The sequence below is a fragment of the Aquarana catesbeiana genome, linkage group LG06 (genome assembly GCF_042186555.1).
Source record: "Aquarana catesbeiana isolate 2022-GZ linkage group LG06, ASM4218655v1, whole genome shotgun sequence".
NCBI lineage: Eukaryota > Metazoa > Chordata > Amphibia > Anura > Ranidae > Aquarana > Aquarana catesbeiana.
The window spans coordinates 60,193,666-60,209,929 of record NC_133329.1 but is presented as its reverse complement, the minus strand read 5'-3'; the positions used below and the strand labels follow the sequence as shown (position 1 = coordinate 60,209,929).

The following is a 16,264-nucleotide window of genomic DNA, read 5'->3' as shown; positions in this document are numbered from 1 at the left end:
GATTTAACAACGTTATACTCATATTTGTCAGTGTTGACTCTGAGGGGCACTTCTTCCATTGTCAAGTGTTGATGCTGATAGACATTTCTTTGTTTTAGCTGTTTTATTGTTGAGCCATACAAGCTGTTGCCCTTCTTCAGTATTTGATCAAGATCACCCTTTCTCACATCATCAAGCTCACTGTGGTATGCCAAAAATGTCAGAGCCATGCATGTACACTGTTTGTTCCTTAACCTTCCATAGCCATGATGACCCTGATGAAATGATGCCTGCACAGAAATCTCACTTGGTACACATGGTTCTTGCATGCCATGGTTTTCAGAAGTGCCCATCACACTGTCACTGTGCTCTTGAACTTGACACTGAGTTGAACATGAAAATGACACCACAGGTTCACTATGTACCTCCTGGGCACATTCACTGTCACAAACCTCCATATCCACTATGCTGCTGTGGGGCTCCGGATCCAGTTTAGTCCAGCGTATCTTTGCAGCTTTAGATCTCTTTCCTTTAGATGGCATGATGATATTTGTGGAAGGAGCTATAATTCTCCTCAGAGCTTTGTTCGAAGAGCTATAATTCCCCTCAGAGTTGTGTTGGAGGAGGAGCTATAATTCGCCTCAGAGCTGTGTGGGAGGAGCTATAACTCCCCTCTGAGCTGTGTGGGAGGAGCAATAATGCTATAATTCCCCTCAGAGCTGTGTGGGAGGAGATACAATTCCCCTTAGTGTTGTGTGGGAGGAGCTATAATTCCCCTTAGAGCTGTGTGGGAGAAGCTATATTTCCCCTCAGAGCTGTGTGGGAGAAGCTATAATTCCCCTCAGAGCTGTTTAAAAGGAGCTATAATTCCCCTCACAGCGGTGTGGAAGAAACTATAATTCCTCTCAGAGTTGTGTGGGAGGAGCTCTAATTCTCCTCAGCTGTGTGGGAGGAGCTATAATGCTAAGCTGTAATTCCCCTCAGAGCTGTGTAGGAGGAGCTATAATTCCCCTCACAGCGGTGTGGGAGAAACTATAATTCCCCTCAGAGTTGTGTGGGAGGAGCTATAATGCTAAGCTATAATGCTATAATTCCCCTTTGAGCTGTGTGGGAGGAGCTATAATTCCCCTCAAAGCTGTATTGGAGGAGCTATAACTTCCCTCCAAGCTGTGTGGGAGGAGCTATAATGCTATAATTGTCCTTAGAGCTGTGTGAGAGGAGCTATAATTCCCCTCAGAGCTTTGTGATTTTTTTTTTTCAAAAATGATTTTGTTTTTTTGTTTTTTCAAAAATGATTTTTTTAAATGATTTTTTTTTTCAAAAATGAAATTTTTTTTTTCAAAAATGAATTTAGTTTTTTTCAAAAATGATTTTTTTTTTTATTTTTTTTTTTTCAAAAGTAATTTTTTTTTCAAAAATATATTTTTTTTTTTCAAAAATATTTTTTTTTTCAAAAATTAATTTTTATTTTTTTCAAAAATATTTTTTTTTTTACATGGGGCGGTCATAATGTTTTGGCTGATCATGGGGTGGTCATAATGTTTTGGCTGATCATGGGGTTGTCAGCTTTTGTCACCTCCCACTCTAGTTTTGAACATTTCGCCATTCATTCCTATGGGACCAATTTTGCCGCAAAAACGACGATATTTCGTGGACGATTCGGCGAAACGTTCCACAAAGTAATAGCACACCAATCGGGAAAAATCCGCACGTTTCGGTATATTACTTGTCTCTGTAGTGTGGAAAATGTGGGAGGAGTCTACAAGCATTATCAAGTCTAGCAGATGAAGTCACATGCATTTGGGGTGTCTCAGCATCTTGTGTTTACAACCACTGTTTCCTAGCAACATTTCCTTTTGAACATTTTGCCATTCATTCCTATGGGACCAATTTCACCGCAAAAACGACGATATTTCATGGACCATTCGGCGAAACGTTCCACAAAGTGATAGCACACCAATCGGGAACAATCCGCTCGTTTCGGTATATTACTTGTCTCTGTAGTGTAAAAACTGTGGGAGGAGTCTACAAGCATTATCAAGTCTAGCAGATGAAGTCACATGCATTTGGGGTGTCTCAGCATCTTGTGTTTACAACCACTGTTTCCTAGCAACGCTCATGCCCTGTTTATGCTTCCCAAATACTACTTCATCAAAACTGCCCCATCAGAATTACCCCATCAAAACTGCCCCATCATATTCCTCTATTATAAATCAGTGCATGGTGTGTCTGTCCCCTCCCCCGGGCTCTGTAATCAGCTGAGATGCTCCAGCCACCTTCCCCCCTGTGTATAACAGAAGCTTTGGTAACCATGGCAACAAAACAAACACTAACAGTACACTCTGATTAATGGCTAAAATTTCCTGAAATGACCTCTAAACAAATGGCCGTATTTTAAAAACTATACATCCTACAGCGAAGATCTTTATATTGTGAGAATCACAAGACCCAGACCTAGATTTTGATGTATAGTATGTCTGTGAAATATTAAAAATGAAGGCACGGTCGCAGTTTAGAAATTGCCCTTCAAATTTGGAGGGGGCTAGAGTGTAGTTTCAATGAATGTCAATGGACGGCGTGAGTTACAAACAAATGGTCATATTGTGAAAACTATCAGGACTATGGCTTAGCCGTGGACATGTTTAGTGGCAGCAGGGATAGCTGAACATTTTGATATAAGATTTGTGTAGGTGGGCTTGAAAATGAGGGAGTGGCGGCAGTTTAGAAATCATGTTCTGATTTTTCAGCTTTTGTCATCTCCCACTCTAGTTTCCCCATTCATTCCTATGGGACCAATTTTGCCGCAAAAATGACGATATTTTGTGAACCATTCGGCGAAACGTTCCACAAAGTAATAGCACACCAATCGGGAACAATCCGCACGTTTCGGTATATTACTTGTCTATGTAGTGTAAAAACTGTGGGAGGAGTTAGGGTGGTAAATTTGGCTATAATAATAAGAATAATATATATGTGAGATAACAGTAAGTGGTCTTGCTATGCAAGAACACTTAATAATGGGGCAGTTTTGATGGGGTAATTCTGATGGGGCAGTTTTGATGAAGCAGTATTTGGGAAGCATAAACAGGGCATGAGCGTTGCTAGGAAACAGTGGTTGTAAACACAAGATGCTGAGACACTCCAAATGCATGTGACTTCATCTGCTAGACTTGATAATGCTTGTAGACTCCTCCCACAGTTTTCACACTACAGAGACAAATAATATACCGAAACGAGCGGATTGTTCCCGATTGGTGTGTTATTACTTTGTGGAATGTTTTGCCGAATGGTCCACGAAATGACGTTTTTGCGGCGAAATTGGTCCCATAGGAATGAATGGCGAAATGTTCAAAACTAGAGTGGGAAGTGACAAAAGCTGACAACCCCATGATCAGCCAAAACATTATGACCACCCCATGATCAGCCAAAACATTATGACCGCCCCATGTAAAAAAAAAAATATTTTTGAAAAAAAAAAAAAAAATTTGAAAAAAGTAAAAAAATAATTTTTGAAAAAAAAAATCATTTTTGAAAAAAAAAAAATATTTTTGAAAAAAAAAAAAATATTTTTGAAAAAAAAAAAATTATTTTTGAAAAAAATATTTTTGAAAAAAAAATTACTTTAAAAAAAAAATTATTTTTGAAAAAAATATATATTTGAAAAAAAAAATATTTTTGAAAAAAAAAATTATTTTTGAAAAAAAAATTACTTTAAAAAAAATAATAATTTCGAAAAAAAAATTATTTGTGAAATAAAAAAATTCATTTTTGAAAAAAAAAATTACCTTTGAAAAAAAAAATCACTTTTGAAAAAAAAAATCATTTTTGAAAAAAAAAAATCATTTTTGATTAAAAAAAATTCATTTTTGAAAAAAAAAATTACTTTTGAAAAAAATGTTCAGCTCTTTCAGCGAATGATGGAACTTTTTTACTTCTATTTATACTTTTTAAAATATTAAGCTTTTTAACACTTTTCACAGTTACTCAAGCCACTCCACCCCACCCAGTTACTCCGCCCACTCCAGTTGTAGAGGCAAGAACACTTTTCACAATTTCCCCAGAAATTGTACCTTTTCTAGTTCCTCATGTTCTCAGCAGGTGTGTTAACTCAGTGCAATCTCTTGTTAGACAGGCAGCATGTAAACCAAGTTTTGTTCAGACATTATTCCAAGCCTGGTCTAATATATTGCACTCAGCCTCACTCCGCTCACAACACCCCATGTCTGCTACCAAACACCTACCTTCCCAAGAATCTTTCTCTCAGTCGCCCATGGCAACCTCAGCTACAGTCCAGTATACACAGCTTCCCACTAAGTACTACACACTGCACCTATCCTGCTTTCAATCCACCTGCCTCTTCTCTTCCACTTGTAAAAATCCCACAGACGCCTCCTCCAGCCACTGTTCCCTGGTATTCCTTTTGCCCAGTTACATCCCTTCCTTACAGCCCTGCAATTACCTACAAGGCTGTGCTGGCTAAACCAAAAAAGAAACGAAAGTTCTTTCCTACCCACACAATCCTGCCAGTAACCCAACCTGCTTCCACACCAACACACTCACTCGCTAAACCTGATAACCCACCTGATTCTGCCAAACCTCTGCCTGCTATCCAGCCCGAAGTCTCGGTGCCCACTTTCCAGTCTGATGTGCCTGCTATCCAGTCTGATGTGCCTGCCTCCCAGTCTGATGTCCTGATGTCTACCTTCCAGCCGGATGTCTCGGTGCCTGCCTTCCAGCTTGATGTCTCTACCTTCCAGTCTGATGTGCCCGTCTTCCAGTCTGATGTGCCCACTTCTCGGTCTGATGTCTTGATGCCTGCCTTCCAGCCGGATGTCTCGGCGCCTGCCTCCCAGCTTGATGTCTTTGCCTCCCAGTCTGATGTGCCCGCTTTCCAGTCTGATGTGCCCGCTGTCCAGTCTGTCCTGATGCCTGCCTTCCAGCCCGAAGTCTCGGTGCCTGCTTTCCAGTCTGATGTGCCTGCTATCCAGTCTGATGTGCCTGCCTCCCAGTCTGATGTCCTGATGCCTACCTTCCAGCCTGATGTCTCGGTGTCCGCCTTCCAGCCGGATGTCTCGATGCCTGCCTTCCAGCCGGATGTCTCAGTGCCTGCCTTCCAGCTTGATGTCTCTGCCTTCCAGTCTGATGTGCCCGCCTTCCAGTCTGATGTACCCGCTTTCCAGTCTAATGTGCATGCTTTCCAGTCTGATGTCCTGATGCCTGCCTTCCAGCCTGAAGTCTCGGTGCCCCCTTTTCAGTCTGACGTGCCCGATTCCCAGTCTGATGTCTTCATGCCTGCCTTCCAGCCTGATGTCTCGAAGCTTGCCTTTCAGCCTGATGTCTCGGTGTCGGCATTTCCACCTGATGTCTCGATGCCTGCCCTCCAGCCTGATGTGCCAGCTTCCCAGCCTGATGTGCCAGCTTCCCAGCCTGATGTGCCAGCTTCCCAGTCTGTTGTCTCAGTGCCTGCCTTCCAGCCTGATGTCTCGAAGCTTGCCTTCTAGCCTGATGTCTCGAAGCTTGCCTTTCAGCTTGATGTCTCAATGCCTGCCTTCCAGTCTGATGTGCCAGCTTCCCAGTCTGATGTGCCAGCTTCCCAGCCTGATGTGCCAGCTTCCCAGCCTGATGTGCCTGCTGCCCAGCTTGAAGTGCCCGTGCCTGCTGCCCAGCTTGAAGTGCCCGTGCCTGCTGCCCAGCCTGATGTGCATGCTGCCCAGCCTGATGTGCCTGCTGCCCAGCTCGAAGTGCCCGTCCCTGCTGCCCAGCTCGAAGTGCCCGTGCCTGCTGCCCAGCTCGAAGTGCCTGCTGCCCAGCTCGGTGTGTTCCTGTCTGCTGCCCAGCTCGGTGTGTTCCTGTCTGCTGCCCAGCTAGGTGTGTTCCTGTCTGCTGCCCAGCTCGGTGTGTTCCTGTCTGCTGCCCAGCTTGGTGTGTTCCTGTCTGCTGCCCAGCTCAATGACCCGGATGTGCCAGCTGTCTGCCCGGATGTGCCTGACGACCAGCCTGAAATACTTTCTTCCACCATTCTGCCTGATGCCATAGACTATGGACAATTAAGACTAGTTGGAGCGTCCGGAGGCCGCTCCTTTAGGGGGGGGTACTGTCAGGAAAGGGTCCATCCTCTGGTAAGATATATCATTTGGCGTGCAGTACTGGGGTCCACCAGCAGGTGTCTCCTGGCAGTTTGGAACTGTCGGGAACCTTTCCCTGCTGGTGTTATTTCATCTTTTGGCCGCAGTACTGACGTCCACCAGCGGATGGATCCTGGCAGTATGGAGCAGACAACACTCCCTGCGCTCAGGTGTTACATGAAGACAATTATTGTCAGTCCCATAAATACCCGGCAAGCCCTCACATGCTTGCCTTGGTATCTCTCTCCTTGAGCCCTGACCTTGTTCACCTGTTACCCGATCCTGAGCCTGCATCTGACCTTGTTCCCGAGCTTATCCTGACCCAGACCCTTCTGTGTTCCTGTACCCTTCCACCCGATCCATTCCCCCTCTGTCCTGTTGGTTCCCTGTTCCTCATTTATTGATCTCCCTGTGTATGACCCTTGGCTTGGCTAACGTTTACGTTCCTGGAATATCCCTTGTCCTGCTGACCTGCCGTGTATGACCCTGGCCTGGCTGACATCTGTGATTCTGGTATTTCCCCTTGCTGTATATATTGTTGTTGTTGGTGGGTTTGTTGGGTTGTTTGGGCACTGTTTGTATTTTTTGATTATCATCTATTTTAATAAATATCATTATTCACTCTACACGCGTTTTGGGTTATCTCTGTGCAGTCCACACAGTCTGGTCTACTAATTCTCCTGACAACCTCACTACGGACATTTAAGAGCCTGCACAGGGACTTCGTGCTTCACAGATACCCTTCACAGATAGGATTGGTGAGTGGGCAGGACACTGTTCTCAAGGACACTGCATGCAGACGCCATTACACCTGACCAATTGGAGGGTCTTTGGTGGGAAAATATAACACCTTTTACATTCAGCCTCATTGCCTTGTAACATCTCTGGGTCCCACCATAGCTAGCTGAAGATTGTGGGTACCCACATTACAAGGACCTTCTTTGCTTCAAATGAGACTCTGCTTACAGAACTTGTGGCAGAATATAATTTACCAACCATTACATTACTGTTTATTAAAAAGGGAATTCCTTCTAATTATCTCATTGGGAGAAGGCTCCCCTTTCATTAGTGGTCAGTGAAAGAAGGCTCCCCTTTCATTGGTGGTCAGTGGGAGAAGGCTCCCCCTTGTATTGGTGTCATTGGGAGAAGACCCCCCTTTTATTATTAGTCAGTGTGAGGGGGCCTCCCTTATATTGGTGGTCAGTGAGAGAAAAAGCCCCTTTTATTAATGGTCAGTGGGAGAAGGCTCCCCCTTATGTTGGTGGTCATTGTGAGAAGGCCCTCCTTTCATTAGTGGTAATTGGAAGAAGGCTACCCCTTGTATTGGTGTCATTGGGAGAAGGCCCCCCTTTCATTAATGGTCAGTGGGAGAAGCCTCCCCTTATGTTGGTGGTCACAGGCCTTTTGTATTATAGAAGACACGTGACGGTGTCGTAACGCGTAGGGATTGGCTGGAGCGGTACACACGATTTGAAGCACAAAGTGAGAGGGCGCTGAGAACGCCAGACCTTTTTCTCATTTACTCTGCCTGTTTTTAAAGTTATAAATGTAAGAGCAATACTTAAAATAAATATCCCCCTTCCAATTTTAAAACTATATCACACTAGTGGAGCCTTCTTTTCTCCCCCTCCCCTATTTGTTTATTCCCTCCACTGCTGAAAAAACTAGAGCCGAGCCATACAGAAGGAACCATGGAGGAATAGTAACAAAGAAAGTGAGGTTCCCAGTGACCACGGCTACATCTTAAAACTACAATCACTGAATGCCTGTTTACTACAAATTGAAGGTGAGGGTCCTGTGAGACCATATTAGGAGACACCACCAGCAGGAATACATATTTACTATACTCTACATGCCAGAATTGAATAGAAGAATTATTTATAAACTGTTTATATGCTGCTACCCATTTATCTCCTTCAAGAATTTTTCATTCCTATAATCTGCACTTAAAATGAACACTGAAGCGGACTGTCATTGCATATTTTTTATGCTTGCCATTTTTTATGTCTGTTGTTTTATGATAATATTTATAATATTTATTGTTTTGGTGCACAAATCACCCATCAATAATTATTTATTACTGCAGAAAGTTTTGTTTTTATTCACAGTACTTTTAAATATAATTTATATCACCACTGCAGGTAGTTTTTGTTTTTTATTCACGGATATTTCAGATATAATATATCACTACTAGAAGATAGTGGCGATAGCTATATGCTGCAATATAGAGATCTTTGATCCTTGCAACAATAGCTTCAGCAACCACTACCCTAATTGTTATCACCTTGTTTCTCTTTTGCACAGATTCCACATATTTTTGATTTATTATTTATAATAGTAAAGAACCCAAAAAGGGTTAACGCTGCGCTAGAAAATTATATATTTAAAAGTAAATTGTAAAAGCCGCCAGCACTAAAAGTCTAATACTAAACTCCAATACATCAGATAACAAAAGTAAGTGCAGCGCTAAAACTTAATATGAAAATAACACATATCATACTAAAAATACCTGAAGAGTGATTAACCCACCAAAAGTAAAATAAATGAAAAGAAACAAATCTCCCATAGAGAACTAAAACAAATATCTCACCATATATAAAAAGTGAAAAATGAAAAATATTAAATCCAGATTACAAAAGTGAATCAAGTCCCAATGACAAGCAATGCAAAACTCAAAAGTCCATAAACAAGGTGAATTGAAGACCAATGTGCATATATTCAGAGGGAATGTGAAACAGGTGAGTCCAACATCCAGAGTAATTCACACCCAAGTAAGATATGAGGCTCCTTACCAGCTCGAGGTGACCACCATAACAGTGGTCTCACCAGGCATTTGGGAAATTATCAGGTCACCCACAAACCTATGCCGATATTCACAGTTGAAAACGTAATACTCAAAAGACAAAAACAAGAAAGGCTCCCATAGTGTAAAATTGCAATACAGTGTGGTTTTATTGGACTATAAGGTTGCACTTACAAGAATTTTCATCCATTAAAAGCATGTAGCCAAACATGAGGATCGCGGCGTCTCCATGAGCTTCCGCCTGCTTACTGTGTATGTCCCATCAATCACAAAAGAAAACGTAATGACGTCAGCGTCACAGGCTTCTCCCTACGCGTTTTGTCACGATAGGACGTCGTCTGGGGATTGGCAGAGTCTGATTAGAAAGACATGGAAGCGGTTGGGCGCTGTTATTTAGCTGACAATTTAAATACTTTTTTCTTGTACAAAAGGTTTTTATTGAAAATATATATCAACAAAAAAAAGAATACAAAACAGTGATGGATACATCATGAATTAACTGGTATTCTGACGTAACGGTATGATATCAGTACGTAATAATATGATTGCAAACATACATAGATAACTAAAAGTTACAATGCGAAATGTTGTTGCAATACATAACTTTAGATGAAGAAACATATATATATATATATATATATATATATACATACATATACATATATATACACATACATATACATACACATACATACACACATACATCTACACATACATACATACACATATACATACATACACACACATAAAAAAAGCAGAATAAAAATAAAATAAATACAAAAAAAAAATTATAAAAACCAGTATAAATTCAGATTAAATGGAATAACCTCAGAGAGAATGAGATAACTCTGAATGCAATAAAATTGTTTGTTATGGTAATTTTCTGATCATTGTAGAATTAAGCCCGAGGGCCTGAATAAAGAGAAGGAGAAAGAAATTGAAAGTAAAAAAAAGGAGGGGGGAAGAAAAAAAGAGAAGGGAAGGGAAGGAAGGACCCTGGGGTGGGGGGAACGAAGGCTTATTATAAGGAGAGGAGCGTTAGGTCAAATCTTGATGGGCGACTGTAAGTCACCCAGGGTTGCCATATCCTGAGGAACTTATCGTGTTTGTCCAGCAATATGGCCGTAAGTTTCTCATTTACCATGATATCATTCACGGTATTTTTAACTGCTTCAAAACTAAGGTTCGGGGTTTTCCAGGCTCTTGCTATGGTAAGTTTAGTTGCAGTGAAGATCTGTGCTGCTAGCTGACGTTCAGGACGAAGAAGTTCTGCAATTGGTTTCCATAAAAGGGCTTCGAAAGGATCCCGCTTTATGTTAGTATTTAAAAAAGATTACGTAATAGTGCATATACTCTAACCCATAGTCTGCAGACCCTGGGACAGGTCCACCAAATATGCGCCATCGTGCCCTCCTGTGAGCACCCGCGAAAACATAGGGGGGAGTAAGATGGGATAAAACTTGCTAATTTAGCCGGAGTATAATACCATCTGTAGAAGACTTTATACGCATTCTCTAAAAAGAGAACATTCTTGGAACACTTAGATAGCGCAGTAGTCATACTATGCCAGTCCTCCGGGTCTAATTGTTTCCCAAACTCAGCCTCCCATTGTAGTTGGTAAGGTCTCAATGATGTTGTCTTAGAGTTAATTATTGCGGTTTAAATACTTTTTTTCCTATGTAAATGTCAGTGTTGCTATAGTAGGTTGTATACACAGGGAGGGTCAGGGAATCCCCAATGCTTCACTTTAATAATTACTAAAATTTCTGCTCCCGGCAAAACTGAGTTTTTACAGTTTTTTTGCTTCAGCACGTTTCCCCACAGATCAATGCCCAAGCCTCTGCCCTTCCCCCATGCCATCTGTATGACAATCCCTTGCCTGTTAGCTTGGAAAATAGACATTCCTGTCTTTTAACATTCGATCCCAATCAACTTCAGATTCTGAACCCAAACTTTAGAAATGTTTGCCAAACATGCCCCGAACCATTAGTGGTCATTGGTAGAAGAATCCCCCTTATATTGGTGCTCAGTGCAAGAAGGCCCATCTATCATAAGTGACCAATAGTAGAAAACCTCCCTTTCATTAGTTGTCATTGGGAGAAGGCTCTCCCTTATATTGGTGGTCATTGACAAACGGCCCCCCTTTCATTAGTGGTCATTGGTAGAAGGCTCCCCTTTCATTAGTGGTGAGTGGGAGAAGGCCCTCCCTTTTCATTAGTGGTCAGTGGGAGAAAGCTCCACATATTGGTGGTCAGTGGGAGAAGGCTTCCCTTGTATTGGTGTCATTGGTAGAAAACCCCCCTTTAATTAGTAGTCAGTGTGAGGGGGCCCCCCATATATTGGTGGTCAGTGAGAGAAAAAGTCCCCTTTATTAGTGGTCAGTGGGAGAAGGCCCACTCTTAAGTTTGTGGTCATTGGGAGAAGGCTACCCCTTATATTTGTGTAATTGGGAGAAGGACCCACTTTCTTTAGTGGTCTTAGGAAGATGGCTGCTCTTTCAATAGTGGTCAGTAGGAGAAGGCCCCACTTTCATTAGTGGTCAATGGGAGAAGATTTCCCTTATGTTGGTGGTCAGTGGGAGAAGAATCTCCTTACATTGATGGTCAGTGGGAGAAGGCTTCCCCTTACGTTGGTTTTCAGTGAGAGAAGAGTACCCGTTACATTGATGGTCAGTGAAAGAATATTAGATTGGTGGTCAGTAGGAGAAGGCCTCCTCTTTCATTGGTGGATCAGTGGGAAAAGGCTCCTCTTTAAATTGGTGGTCAGTGGGAGAAGACTCCCCTTATCCTAAAGGTCATTGGAAAGAAATTCCCTTACATATGAGATCACTAAGAACAATGCCTCCTTACAGAGACCTGTGGGAACATACTGTATCTGAGAGGTAGAAATTGCTCACAGCTCAATGATCCCCTACCAACCTCTGGAGGAACCCTAGAGATACACAGAACCTTGGTTGAAAATGGCTTCACAAGACAATTTAAAGATTGCAAATTGTGATCTATGTGTAACTCTCAAGGTGTTCGTTCAGAAATACAAAGCATAAAAATGTCTTGCTTACCTTACTGACCCTGGCCAGGTCTATAGCATTGTAAATTGCGTCCGAGAGGAAGTCTTCAGAAGTCTCCACATAGAAAGCAATGCCACATACAATCCCTAAATCAAAATAATATAACCGTCCTGGCTGTGGGTTTGTCTCCTTGGTTTTCCCCTTCTCAGGTTCTCATATAAGGAAGGTTCCCCAGGTGCAAAGGTTCTTCTGCAGTTTCCGCAAAGATCTGAGCCTTACATTCCTGACCTTTTACTGATTGGAATATAGCAGCCAAACTGTTCCTGGTTGCCGAATATGTTTTAGTGGGTTTATGTTTATTAAAGATGATAAAGATGCAAACATAAAATACAAAATGAATATATTTTAGCTGCATTCACATTGCCGTGCAAGTGTTCACGTTTTTAACTTGCTATGTATTGCATGAGCCTCGCAATGCACAAATATGAGTAAAACAAATGCACCGGACTCTCATCGCACCCTGCTGTGCATTGGAAAAATTGGGGTATGTGCTTTTTTTTTTTTTTTTAAAGTGCAAATAATGCAGGTCTGTGTTCATTAATATATCAATAAATACTATTTTTTATAATTACAAGCAGTATAAACTAAATCTGAATCAGCTTCTTGCAGTCCCCTGTACAGCAGAGCTAAGACTAGGAGAGGGGAAGAAGAACAAGGAGCCAATCAGTTGTGCTGTATTGCTCATGTGCTAACAGGGAACATACTGATAGGAAGGAGAGAGCAGGGTGCCAGAGGGAAGAGCTCATCGGTCTGCTGCTTGTCCTTTACCTCCACAGGCTGGGGAAGGAACACAACCTGTAAGTGTTATTCAAGGTGTTAGTTTACCTTTACAGAAAAAATGTAAATGTGAACTAATACCAGACACCCTCCCCACCGCCCTGGTCACCGATATACTTAGGGGTTGGCAAGCTGTCAGCACCCCAGCAGTCCAGGAATTTGAAATCTCCGCTCTTCTCCCTCTTCCTCATGCAGCACTTTCAGGAAGGACCAGATCTATTCCGATTGGCCAGCGCAGTCACTGTGATTATATATAATCCTTTAACTGTAGCAGAGCAAAAAAAATCTGTTCTCCTGTTCTGCCGTATAGGGCTGGGCTGTGTGACACAGCTCTGTCAGTCTCAGGACTGGATGGACAGAGATACAAACAGCCCCCAAATGCAGCGGGTATAGAAAAGAATCACACCCCCCTTTAAAACAATTTGAGCTCCAGTAGCTCTTATATTGGATCGGACTACACTAGGGTGACCAGACGTCCCCAGACTGAGGACACTGTCCCCACACCAAGTCTGTCCCCGGTTTTGTCCCAGGCAGCAGGGCGCCAGGTGGATGCTTGGGTGTGCTTAGAGACTAATGCCGCGTACACACGGTCGGACTTTTCGTCTACAAAAGTCCAACGGACGCTGACGGACTAAAGCTGGCTGGTAATCCGATCGTGTGTGGGCTTCTCCGGACTTTCAACTGACTTTTTTAGCCTCAAATCCGATGTACTTTAGATTTGAAACATGCTTCAAATCTTTCCGACGGACTCGAGTCCGGTCGAAAAGTCCGCTCGTCTGTATGCTAGTCCGACAGACAAAAACCGACACTAGGGCAGCTATTGGCTACTGGCTATGAACTTCCTTATTTTAGTCCGGTGTACGTCATCACGTAAGAATTCGACGGACTTTTGTGTGATCGTGTGTAGGCAAGTCTGTTTGTTAGAAAGTCCGCCGCAAGTCCGTCGAAAGTCCGCCAAAAGTCCGTCGAAAGTCTGTCAGACAGGCTGTCGGACTTTTGTAGCTGAAAAGTCCGACCGTGTGTACGCGGCATAAGTTCACCTTTTTTTTTTTCTCTAAGAGCCCTTGCACACTGGGGCGGGGGGCGGCGTCGGCGGTAAAACGCCGCTATTATTAGCGGCGTTTTACCGTCGGTATGCAGCCGCTAGCGGGGCGGTTTTACCCCCCGCTAGCGGCTGAGAAGGGGTTAAATACCACCGCAAAGCGCCTCTGCAGAGGCGCATTGCCGGCGGTATAGCCGCGCCGTCCCATTGATTTCAATGGGCAGGAGCGGTAAAGGAGCGGTATACACACCGCTCCTTCACCGCTCCGAAGATGCTGCTGGCAGGACTTTTTTTACCGTCCTGCCAGCGCATCGCTCCAGTGTGCAAGCCCTCTAGGCTTTCACACTGGGATGAAAGCAGCGGCACTTTCGGGGCAGTTTGCAGGCGCTATTATTAGCGCAATAGCGCCTGCAAACCGCCCCAGTGTGCAAGGGCTCTTAATTCCAGCTCCCCTATGCACCAATATAGCATTCATGTACTTTTTTTGCAAAAATATCAAAGCTTTCCAAAAAATCTACAGACACGTACCTTACTGTCCTTCATCAATGATTCTAAACGTATCTATTGCAGACATCCCAAACTGCAAAAACTCATTTCAGGGAGGTGGCAAGCTCATTTCAGGGAGGTCACGCTCCGTGCCGACAACCCCCCCCCCCCAATTCATAATAAATTACTATAATAAAATAATACTTTAAAGATAATTAATAATATAATGCCATAAAAAAATAATACTTTAACCACCTCAATACTAGGCACTTTCGCCCCCTTCCTTCCCAGACCAATTTTCAGCTTTCAGCGCTCTCACACTTTTAATGACAATTACTCAGTCATGCTACGCTGTACCCAAATGAAATTTTTATCATTTTGTTTGCACAAATAGAGCTTTCTTTTGGTGGTATTTATTCACGACTCCGTTATTTTTTTTTCGCGATATAAGCGCAAAAATAGTGGAAATTTGGAAAAAAAACAATATTTTCTTTTTTCTGTTTTAAAAGAAATCCAGTAAAATCGAATTTTGTCATAAATTTGAGCCAAAATGTATTCTGCTACATGTTTTTGATAAAAAAAATCCTGTTAAGTGTATAATAATTGGTTTGTGTGATCACGGACATATGTACGCAAATGATCATGTACAGATGTGTGCAGGTGATCACGTACATATGTGTGCAGATTACCATTGGGACATGTGATTTTAGTGGGACATATGTGGGGCACAGCTTTTTTTATTATTTGGGGACATGTGTTTTGGAAACATGTGTGTTTTACATTATGTGGGGACATGTGTGTGTGTTTACATTATGTGGGGACATGTGTGTGAATTACATGTATGAATTTACATGTTTGTTGACACTAGGCTGGTGATCAGTGAGTAAAAAGCTGTAAAAAACAGCTCATACTCACTGATCATCAGCCGGCTGCAGCGATCCCCTCTCCTCTCCTCCTCAGCGACAACTTCCGTGTGAGGAGAGGAGAGCTGATCGCCTAGCAACCGGCTGTGTTTACATCACATGACGGCTGTGATTGGACACGGCCGTCATGTGATCAGGAGGGCCAATCACAGAGCCCTCCTGCCGATCCGAGATGCGCCGTGTCCGGGTGACACGAGCGCATCGGGATCGCGCCACTGTGCGGGCACGCGCGCGCGCGATCCCGCTTCTTCTGAGGGACGTTCCTGAACGTCCACTCAGAAGGAGAGAGCACCCACCCGGCCGTTTATGTACATTGGCCGGGTGGGAAGTAGTTAAAAGATAATGTTGTGTCACACTCACCAACAATGCACCCTCACGGCGCCCATTTGCAGCCTCATCAGTGCCAACAATGCAGCCTCACTGTGCCAATCTGCAGCCTCACTGTGCCCATCTGTGGCCTCATTATGCCCCGTACACACAAAACCGTGGAATTTTGTTGGAAGGTTGTTGGCTCCAACTTGTCTTGTATACACACGGTCACGCAAATGTTGGCCAACAATTAAGAGCGTACTGACATACTACGTGGTTTTTCAGCTCTTTAGCGCCACCCTTTGGGCTCCTTCTGCTAATTTCGTCTTAGTGGAAGTTTGGTGAGTGTTGATTCCCGCTTTTCTTTTTGCGTTTTTCATTTAGCGCTATTATTATTCTTGATACCACTAGAAAAAAAAAGCCTTTGAAAATTAGTTTGCAATAACTCCATCAGTATCACCAGCAAAGCAGCTTCATTATTATCCCATTAAAGAAGAAGAGAATTGTGCGCTGCATTTCGAGATTTCATAATTTGCCGCGTCACGAATGTTAATTCTCCATTACGAACGCTAGTTTACAAGACCGACCGCTTCTGCTTCTGAGCATGCGTGGACTTTTGTCCGACGGACTTGTGTACACAGGATCGGAAAGTCCGACAACAAAAATTTTGTTGGCGGAAAATTTGAGAACCTGCTAGCCAACATTTGTTGGCGGAAAGTCCGACAACCAATGTTCGATGGAGCGTACACACGG

The 16,264-nt window shown here is 43.1% G+C and overlaps 1 pseudogene; it reads right to left on the bottom strand.

The window, feature by feature from the left end:
- The window catches only part of LOC141147971 (interferon-induced very large GTPase 1-like), a 75,744-nt pseudogene extending 63,137 nt beyond the window's left edge, over nucleotides 1-12,607 (bottom strand).
- Nucleotides 12,608-16,264: the final 3,657 nt, after the last annotated feature.